We start from the raw sequence: 13,868 nt of genomic DNA, 5'->3' as shown, positions 1-13,868 counted from the left end.
CTGATGGATCCTTTGTGTTTCCAAAGTCTGACCTTTGCTTGAAGACCATGTCAATGCTATCTCGAAGCATGTCCGTCGTACTCCGATTTTCAATAAGAGCATTTGAAGAACAATGCTAAATTTTCTTTGTCCATTATCCAAACACCGTTGTTTGGGTTATGTCATGAAATTCCTCTCCCCTTACATAAATGGTTTTCTACTTTCTATCCTGTCATGGATATCATGCTCTGCTTGTCCTTGGGAAGGATATACCCCTGGAATATGTGTTTAAGCACATTTTTCTTTCCATTGTTCTGTTTAATCTGATAATCACTTTTTCCTTTTCATTGTTTTGTTTACCCTTTCTTGTGATCTATATGATCTAAGCAGTAATATTCTTCTGCTTATGTAAACACATTGGTGTACAACCGTGTCGGTAAGACCCTGTTATTATTGTTGATGACATTCCGGTAACCACCGATAGACGAGAACCTTACTTATTGGTCCGCCTCGTTCAACGAGCAGGAAAATGGTTCTCTTCGTCCCTCGCCCTTGGTACCGATGTTGTCGCCAACATAACTGACAAGCTATCCTCTAACCTGCCTTGTTGTCATGTCCGTGCAAGATGTCAGTGCCCTACCTACGCACATGGTGGGCCCACAACCCACAGTTCCACAGGATCAAAACCTGACTCTTGTACACCCCACCCTTGTTTCCCAAGGTTGTTCCTCACGCGTGGCCTCATATGTAATTCATGAGCCACCTTCGGAGAGATAATCAATTCCGGTATCAGACACAATACTTATTCCCATTGCTCTGAACCCCTTTCACATGTTGTTTCAGGCATCGAACGATTGCCTGCCCGCTCGAAACTTCCCATAATACCTCCTCACTTTGCTCTCGATAATGTCTTAAGTTTCAATTCGAGAGTTACTTTCCGCCACCTTCCCTGATGTTATCTACTAGATAAGCAAACATTGTAACGGTCCCTTCTTCCGTAATACCCCCTTATCCTTTCGTAAGTACGATGGAGTTCCCAAAGAAAGGACGACAACTTTATCATGATGCATTGGAATAAAGAATTGAAGACATCAACGAAAGGGGTTAACTTCTTCGAGAAGATCTGTTAGAATATCATAACCAGAACTTTCCCCCTTACTCCCCTCTTAAATCTTGGGACGAGATTTCTTGTAGTGGAGGAGAATTGTGACGCCCGGATAATTAAGTTACAGTAACCCTCTCCTAATGATGCCACGTCACTTCCATTACTGTTGCTAATCTCGCGTTAGTTCGAAACCGATTCAAATTCAAAATCAAAATCAAGGAAACAATAAAAGTTTTCAAATATTAAAACTAAAATGTTCGGAGTGAACCAAATATTGCTTAGGTAATTAGGATGGAGACCACACCTTTATAAAATATTTAACTACTATAAGATGAATAAAACAGTAGTGAAACCTATTATTTAAATACTTTTAAATATATTAAATAATTACGAAACTATTTTAGATTGGGTAGCAAGTTAGTGTGGCAATGGCATATTTGGTAACATCAAATTAGGTGCCATTTTGGTATTTTACTAAAACGAAAATAAAAGGAAACTAAAAGAAAACAAACCCACGGCTCCTCATGGGCCTCGGCCCATCCCACCCCACCGGCCGGCCCTACCGAAACGGCCCACCCCGACCCCCTGCTTAACCCCCTCCCCCATCCCGAACCCTAGCGCCACTCCCACGTTCCCCCACTTCCCCCCCCCCACGATCTGGATCAGGATCGACCTCGATCCCGTCGCCCCCGACGCCCTGCAGCCCCCCTTCGCCGTCCACCGTCGCCGGAGGTCCCTGTCGGCTCCGCCTCCTCGCCCTCTCCCTCAACGGCCACATCATCGCCGCACCCGTCGCCGGACCGCCTCCCCTTCTTCGTCGACGCACGTCCTCCTCGTCCTCCTCCCAAAGGGCCTCCCTCGAGCCTCGCCTCCCCCTGGTCTCTACTCGCCCGTGAGGACCCCAACCCCCCTCTTCTACCCTTGCCCCGCTCGACCCAGTGAGCTCCCAAACTACGCGCTAGCACGAGCTACTCCGCCCCTGACCTCCCCCCTCGTGGCCTCGCCGTGCGCGTGACGCGCCGCACGCCCGTCGCCGTGCTCTGCCGCCCGCACCGGCGCCTCGCTCGCGTCCAGCGTCTGTGGGGACCGCGCCCTCCCTGGCACGCGCACGCCGCCCGCTTGCTCTCCCCCACCCCCCGTGCGCCAACTGTCGCCGCTGCCCCCTACCTGAGTCTCCGACGCGCTCGCGCACGCGCCACGCCTTTCGCCCGTTGGCGTCGTCGCCCCGCCCGTGCTGCTCGCCGTCCGCCGCTGCTTGCCGCCGCCTCCCTGCCGCCGACTCGCTCGCTAGCCCCGCCGCGCTCGCCTACGGCTGCCTTGCTGCCGCTGCTGTAGGCTGCAGCTACAGCCGCGCCCTCCCTCTGCAGCCAGCGCCGCTCCGCCTCGCGCTCGCCCGCTCCTCCCGCTGGCCGCCCTCTGCTTCCCCAGCTCGCCGCAGCCGCCGGCGACCCAGCGCCTCCACTGGCCTGGGCGGGCGCCCAAACGGGCTGACGCCCGCACTGCCCGCCAGCTCCCGCTAGCGTCCGTGCCCGTTAGGGCCCTTTGGCCCATTGACGGCCGGGCCCCATGCCACAGAACGTTTTAATTAAAAAAAGAATCCAAAAAAATAAATAATAAATAAATAGTTAATTAATTAATTAAAGAATTAATTAACTTAATTAATTCTGATTAGATTAACCTAATCAATTAATTAAACTTATTTAATCCTGCTTAATAAAACCCTAATTAACATGTTAGTCTATGACAGGTGGGTCCCACTGGACCCACAACCCAGGTTTGACTCTGGTCAGCTGGGTTTGACCTGCTGACATCATGGTGATGTCATGCTGACATCACCTTTCACTGTTCTGGATAATGTTCGATTTAAATAATAAACTAAATTTAAAAAATGCATAAAACTTTGATAAATCATAGAAAATAAACTGTAGCTCGGATGAAAATACTTTATATATGAAAGTTGCTTAGAACGACGAGACGAATCCGAATACGCAGTCCGTTCGTCTGCCACACATCCCTAGCATAGCGAACACACAACTTTCTCCCTCCGATTCGTCTGTCCGAAAACGCAAAACACCGGGAATACTTTCCCGGATGTTTCCCCCTTCGCCGGTACCACCTATCCTTGCGTTAGATCACCGCTGGCACCGCGTATTGCCTTGTTATATTTTGTGATGATTTGTTTGCTCCGTATTTACTGTTTCTCCCCCCCCCCCTCTTCTTCTCCGGTAGACCCCGAGACCGGCGTTGATGCGATTGATTACGACTACGTCATCGACGACCCCTCCTTCTCGGCTGAGCTTCCAGGCAAGCCCCCCCTTGATCACCAGATATTGCCTATTCCATATCTCTACTGCTTGCATTAGAATAGTGTAGCATGTTACTGCTTTCGGTTAATCCTATTCTGCTGCATAGCCTGTCATTATTGCTACAGTTGTTACCCTTACCAGCAATCCTAAATGTTTAGTATAGGACGCTAGTATTCCATCAGTGGCCCTACACTCTTGTCCGTCTGCCATGCTATACTACTGGGTCGTGATCACTTCGGGAGGTGATCACGGGCATATGATATATACTTTATACTGTTACATTACTTATGATACTGTTTGGAATGGGGGCTGAAGGGGCAGGTGGCTCCATCCCGGTAGAGGTGGGCCTGGGTTCCCGACGGCCCCCGACTGTTACTTTGTGGCGGAGCGACAGGGCAGGTTGAGACCACCTAGGAGAGAGGTGGGCCTGGCCCTGGTCGGCATTCGCGGATACTAAACACGCTTAACGAGATCTTGGTATTTGATCTGAGTCTGGCCATTTGGTCTATACGCACTAACCAACTACATGGAAAAGATATGGGCACTCGACGTCGTGGTATCAGCCGAAGCCTTCGTGACGTCAGCGACTGAGCGGCGCGCGCCAGATTGGAACATAAGCCTGCTCTTGTATTAAGGGGGCTAGTTCCGCTTCCGGCCGCCCTCGCAACGTGCAGGTGTGCAATGGGCGATGGGCCCGGACCCCTGCGCCATAGGATTTAGACCGGCGTGCTGACCTCTCTGTTGTGCCTAGGTAGGGCTGCGATGTGTTGATCTTCCGAGGCCGGGCATTACCCAGGAAGTGTGTCCGGCCAAATGGGATCGAGCGTGTTGGGTTATGTGGTGCACCCCTGCAGGGAAGTTTATCTATTCGAATAGCCGTGATCTTCGGTAACAGGACGACTTGGAGTTGTACCTTGACCTTATGACAACTAGAACCGGATACTTAATAAAACACACCCTTCCAAGTGCCAGATACAACCCGGTGATCGTTCTCTAACAGGGCGACGAGGAGAGGATCGCCGGGTAGGATTATGCTATGCGATGCTACTTGGTGAACTTACCATCTACTCTCTTCTACATGCTGCAAGATGGAGGCTGCCAGAAGCGTAGTCTTCAACAGGACTAGCTATCCCCCTCTTATTCTGGCATTCTGCAGTTCAGTCGACCGATATTGCCCCTTTACACAGATACCCATGCATATGTAGTGTAGATCCTTGCTTGCGAGTACTTTGGATGAGTACTCACGGTTGCTTTCTCCCCCTTTCCTTTCTTCCTGGTTGTCGCAACCAGATGCTGGAGACCAGGAGCCAGACGCCACCGTCGACGACGACTCCTACTACACCAGAGGTGCCTACTACTACGTGCAGGTCGCTGACGACGACCAGGAGTAGATTAGGAGGATCCCAGGCAGGAGGCCTGCGCCTCTTTCGATATGTTTCCCAGTTTGTGCTAGCCTTCTTAAGGCAAACTTGTCTAACTTATGTCTGTACTCAGATATTGTTGCTTCCACTGACTCGTCTATGATCGAGCACTTGTATTCGAGCCCTCGAGGCCCCTGGCTTGTATTATGATGCTTGTATGACTTATTTATGTTTTTAGAGTTGTGTTGTGATATCTTCCCGTGAGTCCCTGATCTTGATCGTACACGTTTGCATGCATGATTACTGTACGATTGAATCGGGGGCGTCACATCATGCAAGTTCTTTTTCATAAGCACATATGACTATATTCGGAATACATGCCTACATTACATTGATGAACTGGAGCTAGTTATGTGTCACCCTATGTTATAACTGTTGCATGAGGAATCACATCCGACATAATTATCCATCATTGATCCATTGCCTATGAGCTTTTCACATATTGATCTTTGCTTAGTTACTTTTCCGTTGCCACTTTTACGATTGCTACAAAAAACTGCTACTGTTACTTTTGCCACCGTTACCGTTACTTCCATACTACTTTGCTACTAAATATTTTGTTGCAGATATTAAGTCTTTCAGGTGTGGTTGAATTGACAACTCAACTGCTAATACTTAAGAATATTCTTTGGATCCCCTTGTGTCGAATCAATAAATTTGGGTTGAATACTCTACCCTCGAAAACTGTTGCGATCCCCTATACTTGTGGGTTATCACGGCCCCTCTTTCCCTCTCCCTCTCCCTCTCCTTCCTTCTCCTCCTAGTTGGACTAGGAAAGGGGGAAACCTACTAGGAGTAGGATTCCTCCCCCCTTGGCGCGCCCCTTGTGGCCGACCGGCCTCCTCCTCCCCTCCTTTATATACGGGGGAAGGGGCACCCCATAGACTGTTGGGGAACGTAGTAATTTCAAAAAAATCCTACGCACACGCAAGATCATGGTGATGCATAGCAATGAGAGGGGAGAGTGTTGTCCACGTACCCTCGTAGACCGAAAGCGGAAGCGTTAGCACAACGCGGTTGATGTAGTCGTACGTCTTCACGATCCGACCGATCAAGTACCGAACGCACGACACCTCCGAGTTCAGCACACGTTCAGCCTGATGACGTCCCTCGAACTCCGATCCAGCCGAGTGTTGAGGGAGAGTTTCGTCAGCACGACGGCGTGGTGACGATGATGATGTTCTACCGACGCAGGGCTTCGCCTAAGCACCGCTACAGTATTATCGAGGTGGACTATGGTGGAGGGGGGCACCGCACACGGCTAAAAGATCAAGCGATCAATTGTTGTCTCTTTGGAGTGCTCCCCTGCCCCCGTATATAAAGGAGCAAGGGGGGAGGTGCGGCCGGCCAGGGAGGAGGCGCGCCAGGAGGAGTCCTACTCCCACCGGGAGTAGGACTCCCTCCCTTCCTTGTTGGACTAGGAGAAGGGGGGAAAGAGGTGGAGGAGGAGAAGGAAAGGGGGGCGCCGCCCCCTTCTCCTTGTCCTATTCGGACTAGGGGGGAGGGGCGCGCGGCCCTGCCTTGGCCGCCTCTCCTCTTCTCCACTAAGGCCCACTATGGCCCATTAACCCTCGGGGGGTTCCGGTAACCCCTCCGGCACTCCGGTAAAATCCCGATTTCACCCGGAACACTTCCGATATCCAAATATAGGCTTCCAATATATCAATCTTCATGTCTCGACCATTTCGAGACTCCTCATCATGTCCGTGATCACATCTGGGACTCTGAAAAACCTTCGGTACATCAAAACATATAAACTCATAATTTAACTGTCATCGAAACGTTAAGCGTGTGGACCCTACGGGTTCGAGAATTATGTAGACATGACCGAGACACGTCTCCGGTCAATAACCAATAGCGGAACCTAGATGCTCATATTGGCTCCCACATATTCTACGAAGATCTTTATCGGTCAGACCGCATAACAACATACGTTGTTCCCTTTGTCTCGGTATGTTACTTGTCCGAGATTCGATCGTCGGTATCTCAATACCTAGTTCAATCTCGTTACCGGCAAGTCTCTTTACTCGTTCCGTAATACATCATCCCACAACTAACTCATTAGTTGCAATGCTTGCAAGGCTTAAGTGATGTGCATTACCGAGAGGGCCCAGAGATACCTTTCCGACAATCGGAGTGACAAATCCTAATCTTGAAATACGCCAACCCAACAAGTACCTTCGGAGACACCTGTAGAGTACCTTTATAATCACCCAGTTACGTTGTGACGTTTGGTAGCACACAAAGTGTTCCTCCGGTAAACGGGAGTTGCATAATCTCATAGTCATAGGAACATGTATAAGTCATGAAGAAAGCAATAGCAACATACTAAACGATCGAGTGCTAAGCTAACGGAATGGGTCAAGTCAATCACATCATTCTCCTAATGATGTGACCCCGTTAATCAAATGACAACTCATGTCAATGGCTAGGAAACATAACCATCTTTGATCAACGAGCTAGTCAAATAGAGGCATACTAGTGACACTCTGTTTGTCTATGTATTCACACATGTATCATGTTTCCTGTTAATACAATTCTAGCATGAATAATAAACATTTATCATGATATAAGGAAATAAATAATAACTTTATTATTGCCTCTAGGGCATATTTCCTTCAGTCTCCCACTTGCACTAGAGTCAATAATCTAGTTCACATCGCCATGTGATTTAACATCAATAGTTCACATCACCATGTGATTAACACCCATAGTTCACATTGTCATGTGACCAACACCCAAAGGGTTTACTAGAATCAATATTCTAGTTCACATCGCTATGTGATTAACACCCAAAGAGTACTAAGGTGTGATCATGTTTTGCTTGTGAGATAATTTTAGTCAACGGGTTTGTCACATTCAGATCCGTAAGTATTTTGCAAATTTCTATGTCTACAATGCTCTGCACGGAGCTACTCTAGCTAATTGCTCCCACTTTCAATATGTATCTAGACTGAGACTTAGAGTCATCTAGATTAGTGTCAAAACTTGCATCGACGTAACCCTTTACGACGAACCTTTTGTCACTTCCATAATCGAGAAACATATCCTTATTCCACTAAGGATAATTTTGACCGATGTCTAGTGATCTACTCCTAGATCACTATTGTACTCCCTTGCCAAAATCAGTGTAGGGTATACAATAGATCTGGTACACAGCATGGCATACTTTATAGAACCTATGGCCCAGGCATAGGGAATGACTTTCATTCTCTTTCTATCTTCTGCCGTGGTCGGGCTTTGAGTCTTACTCAATTTCACACCTTGTAACACAGGCAGGAAACTCTTTCTTTGACTGTTCCATTTTGAACTACTTCAAAATCTTGTCAAGGTATGTACTCATTGAAAAAACTTATCAAGCGTCTTGATCTATCTCTATAGATCTTGATGCTCAATATGTAAGCAGCTTCACCGAGGTCCTTCTTTGAAAAACTCCTTTCAAATACTCCTTTATGCTTTGCAGAATAATTCTACATTATTTCCGATCAACAATATGCCATTCACATATACTTATCAGAAATGTTGTAGTGCTCCCACTCACTTTCCTGTAAATACAGGCTTCACCGCAAGTCTGTATAAAACTATATTCTTTGATCAACTTATCAAAGCGTATATTCCAACTCCGAGATGCTTGCACCAGTCCATAGATGGATCGCTGGAGCTTGCATATTTTGTTAGCACCTTTAGGATTGACAAAACCTTTTGGTTGCATCATATACAACTCTTCTTTAAGAAATCCATTAAGGAATGTAGTTTCGACATCCATTTGCCAGATTTCATAAAATGTGGCAATTTGCTAACATGATTTGGACAGACTTAAGCATCGCTACGAGTGAGAAAATCTCATCGTAGTCAACACCTTGAACTTTGTCAAAAACCTTTTTCCGACAAGTATAGCTTTGTAGATAGTAACACTACTATCAGCGTCCGTCTTCCTCTTGAAGATCCATTTATTTTCTATGGCTTGCCGATCACCGGGCAAGTCAACCAAAGTCCACACTTTGTTCTCATACATGGATCCCATCTCAGATTTCATGGCCTCAAGCCATTTTGCGGAATCTGGGCTCATCATCGCTTCCTCATAGTTCGTAGGTTCGTCATGGTCAAGTAACATGACCTCCAGAACAGGATTACCGTACCACTCTGGTGCGGATCTCACTCTGGTTTACCTACGAGGTTCGGTAGTAACTTGATCTGAAGTTACATGATCATCATCATTAGCTTCCTCACTAGTTGGTGTAGTAGTCACAGGAACAGATTTCTGTGATGAACTATTTTCCAATAAGGGAGCATGTACAGTTACCTCATCAAGTTCTACTTTCCTCCCACTCACTTCTTTCGAGAGAAACTCCTTCTCTAGAAAGGACCCATTCTTAGCAACGAATATCTTGCCTTCGGATCTGTGATAGAAGGTGTACCCAGCTGTCTCCTTTGGGTATCCTATGAAGACACATTTCTCCGATTTGGGTTTTAGCTTATCAGGATGAAACTTTTTCTTATAAGCATCGCAACCCCAAACTTTAATAAACGACAACTTTGGTTTTTTGCCAAACCACAGTTCATACGGTGTTGTCTCAACGGATTTAGATGGTGCCCTTTTTAACGTGAATGCAGATGTCTCTAATGCATAACCCCAAAACTATAGTGGTAAATCAGTAAGAAACATCATAGATTGCACTATATCCAATAAAGTACGGTTATGACGTTCGGACACACCATTACGTTGTGGTGTTCCAGATGGCGTGAGTTGCGAATCTATTCCGCATTGTTTCAAATGAAGACCAAACTCGTAACTCAAATATTCTCCTCCACGATCAGATCGTACAAACTTTATTTTCTTGTTACGATGATTTTCAACTTCACTCTAAAATTCTTTGAACTTTTCAAATGTTTCAGACTTATGTTTCATTAAGTAGATATACCCATATCTGCTTAAATCATCTGTGAAGGTGAGAAAATAATGATACCCGCCGCGAACCTCAATATTCATTGGACCACATACATCTGTATGTATGATTTCCAACAAATCTGTTGCTCACTCCATAGTTCCGGAGAACGGCGTTTTAGTCATCTTGCCCATGAGGCACGGTTCGCAAGTACCAAGTGATTCCAAAAGTCCATCAGTATGGAGTTTCTTCATGCGCTTTACACCAATATGACCCAAACGGCAGTGCCACAAATAAGTTGCACTATCATTATCAACTCTGCATCTTTTGGCTTCAATATTATGAATATGTGTATCACTACTATCGAGATTCAACAAAAATAGACCACTCTTCAAGGGTGCATGACTATAAAAGATATTATTCATATAAATAGAACAACCATTATTCTCTGATTTAAATGAATAACCGTCTCGCATCAAACAAGATCCAGATATAATGTTCATGCTTAACACTGGCACCAAATAACAATTATTTAGGTCTAAAACTAATCCCGAAGGTAGATGTAGAGGTAGCGTGCCGACAGCGATCACATCGACTTTGGAACCATTTCCCACGCGCATCGTCACCTCGTCCTTAGCCAATCTTCGCTTAATCCGTAGCCCCTGTTTCGAGTTGCAAATATTAGCAACAGAACCAGTATCAAATACCCAGGTGCTACTGCGAGCATTAGTAAGGTACACATCAATAACATGTATATCACATATACCTTTGTTCACCTTGCCATCCTTCTTATCCGCCAAATACTTGGGGCAATTCCGCTTCTAGTGGCCAGTCTGCTTGCAGTAGAAGCACTCAGTCTCAGGCTTAGGTCCAGACTTGGGTTCTTCTCTTGAGCAGCAACTTGTTTGTTGTTCTTCTTGAAGTTCCCCTTCTTCCCTTTACCCTTTTTCTTGAAAATGGTGGTCTTATTGACCATCAACACTTGATGCTCCTTCTTGATTTCTACCTCCGCAGCCTTTAGCATTGTGAAGAGCTCGGGAACCGTCTTATCCATCCCTTGCATATTATAGTTCATCACGAAGCTCTTGTAGCTTGGTGGCAGTGATTGAAGAATTCTGTCAATGACGCTATCATCCGGAAGATTAACTCCCAGTTGAATCAAGTGATTATTATACCCAGACATTTTGAGTATATGCTCACTGACAGAACTATTCTCCTCCATCTTGCAGCTGTAGAATTTATTAGAGACTTCATATCTCTCAAGCCGGGCATTTGCCTGAAATATTAACTTCAACTCCTGGAACATCTCATATGCTCCATGACGTTCAAAACGTCGTTGAAGTCCTGGTTCTAAGCCGTAAAGCATGGCACACAGAACTATCGCGTAGTCATCAGCTTTGCTTTGCCAGACGTTCTTAACGTCGTCAGTTGCATCTGTAGCAGGCCTGGCACCCAGCGGTGCTTCCAGGACGTAATTCTTCTGTGCAGCAATGAGGATAATCCTCAAGTTACGGACCCAGTCCGTGTAATTGCTACCATCATCTTTCAACTTTGCTTTCTCAAGGAACGCATTAAAATTCAACGGAACAAAAGCACGGGCCATCTATCTACAATCAACATAGACAAGCAAGATACTATCAGGTACTAAGTTCATGATAAATTTAAGTTCAATTAATCATATTACTTAAGAACTCCCACTTAGATAGACATCCCTCTAATCCTCTAAGTGATCACGTGATCCATATCAACTAAACCATGTCCGATCATCACGTGAGATGGAGTAGTTTCAACGGTGAACATCACTATGTTGATCATATCTACTATATGATTCACGCTCGACCTTTCATTCTCCGTGTTCCGAGGCCATATCTGTTATATGCTAGGCTCGTCAAGCTTAACCAGAGTATTCCGCGTGTGCAACTGTTTTGCACCCGTTGTATTTGAACGTAGAGCCTATCACACCCGATCATCACGTGGTGTCTCAGCACGAAGAACTTTCGCAACGGTGCATACTCAGGGAGAACACTTATACTTTGATAATTTAGTGAGGGATCATCTTATAATGCTACCGTCAATCAAAGCAAGATAAGATGCATAAAAGATAAACATCACATGCAATCAATATAAGTGATATGATATGGCCATCATCATCTTATGCTTGTGATCTCCATCTCCGAAGCACCGTCATGATCACCATCATCACCGGCGCGACACCTTGATCTTCATCGTAGCATCGTTGTTGTCTCGCCAATCTTATGCTTCTACGACTATCGCTACCGCTTAGTGATAAAGTAAAGCATTACAGGGCGATTGCATTGCATACAATAAAGCGACAACCATATGGCTCCTGCCAGTTGCCGATAACTCGGTTACAAAACATGATCATCTCATACAATAAAATGTAGCATCATGTCTTGACCATATCACATCACAACATGCCCTGCAAAAACAAGTTAGACGTCCTCTACTTTGTTGTTGCAAATTTTACGTGGCTGCTACGGGTTTAGCAAGAACCGTTCTTACCTACGCATCAAAACCACAACGATAGTTTGTCAAGTTGGTCCTGTGTTAACCTTCGCAAGGACCGGGCGTAGCCACACTCGGTTCAACTAAAGTTGGAGAAACTGACACCCGCCAGCCACCTGTGTGCAAAGCACGTCCGTAGAACCAGTCTCGCGTAAGCATACGCGTAATGTCGGTCCGGGCCGCTTCATCCAACAATACCGCCGAACCAAAGTATGACATGCTGGTAAGCAGTATGACTTATATCGCCCACAACTCACTTGTGTTCTACTCGTGCATATAACATCAACGCATAAAACCAGGCTCGGATGCCACTGTTGGGGAACGTAGTAATTTCAAAAAAATTCCTACGCACACGCAATATCATGGTGATGCATAAAAACGAGAGGGGAGAGTGTTGTGCACGTACCCTCGTAGACCGAAAGCGGAAGCGTTAGCACAACGCGGTTGATGTAGTCGTACGTCTTCACGATCCGACCGATCAAGTACCGAACGCACAGCACCTCCGAGTTCAGCACACGTCCAGCCCGATGACGTCCCTCGAACTCCAATCCAGCCGAGTGTTGAGGGAGAGTTTCATCAGCACGACGGCGTGGTGACGATGATGATGTTCTACCGACGCAGGGCTTCGCCTAAGCACCGCTACAGTATTATCGAGGTAGACTATGGTGGAGGAGGGCACCGCACACGGCTAAAAGATCAAGCGATCAATTGTTGTCTCTTTGGGGTGCTCCCCTGCCCCCGTATATAAAGGAGCAAGGGGGGAGGTGCGGCTGGCCAGGGAGGAGGCGCGCCAGGAGGAGTCCTACTCCCACCGGGAGTAGGACTCCCTCCCTTCCTTGTTGGAATAGGAGAAGGGGAGAAAGAGGTGGAGGAGGAGAAGGAAAGGGGGGCGCCGCCCCCTTCTCCTTGTCCTATTCGGACTAGGGGGGAGGGGCGCGCGGCCCTGCCCTGGCCGCCTCTCCTCTTCTCCACTAAGGCCCACTATGGCCCATTAACCCTCGGGGGGTTCCGGTAACCCCTCCGGCACTCCGGTAAAATCCCGATTTCAGCCGGAACACTTCCGATATCCAAATATAGGCTTCCAATATATCAATCTTCATGTCTCGACCATTTCGAGACTCCTCATCATGTCCGTGATCACATCTGGGACTCTGAAAAACCTTCGGTACATCAAAACATATAAACTCATAATTTAACTGTCATCGAAATGTTAAGCGTGTGGACCCTACGGGTTCGAGAATTATGTAGACATGACCGAGACACGTCTCCGGTCAATAACCAATAGAGGAACCTAGATGCTCATATTAGCTCCCACATATTCTACGAAGATCTTTATCGGTCAGACCGCATAACAACATACGTTGTTCCCTTTGTCATCGGTATGTTACTTGTCCGAGATTCGATCGTCGGTATCTCAATACCTAGTTCAATCTCGTTACCGGCAAGTCTCTTTACTCGTTCCGTAATACATCATCCCACAACTAACTCATTAGTTGCAATGCTTGCAAGGCTTAAGTGATGTGCATTACCGAGAGGGCCCAGAGATACCTTTCCGACAATCGGAGTGACAAATCCTAATCTCGAAATACGCCAACCCAACAAGTACCTTCGGAGACACCTGTAGAGTACCTTTATAATCACCCAG

This window comes from Aegilops tauschii, chromosome 7, assembly GCF_002575655.3.
Source record: "Aegilops tauschii subsp. strangulata cultivar AL8/78 chromosome 7, Aet v6.0, whole genome shotgun sequence".
Classification (NCBI taxonomy): domain Eukaryota; kingdom Viridiplantae; phylum Streptophyta; class Magnoliopsida; order Poales; family Poaceae; genus Aegilops; species Aegilops tauschii.
This window is presented reverse-complemented; position numbering follows the sequence as displayed.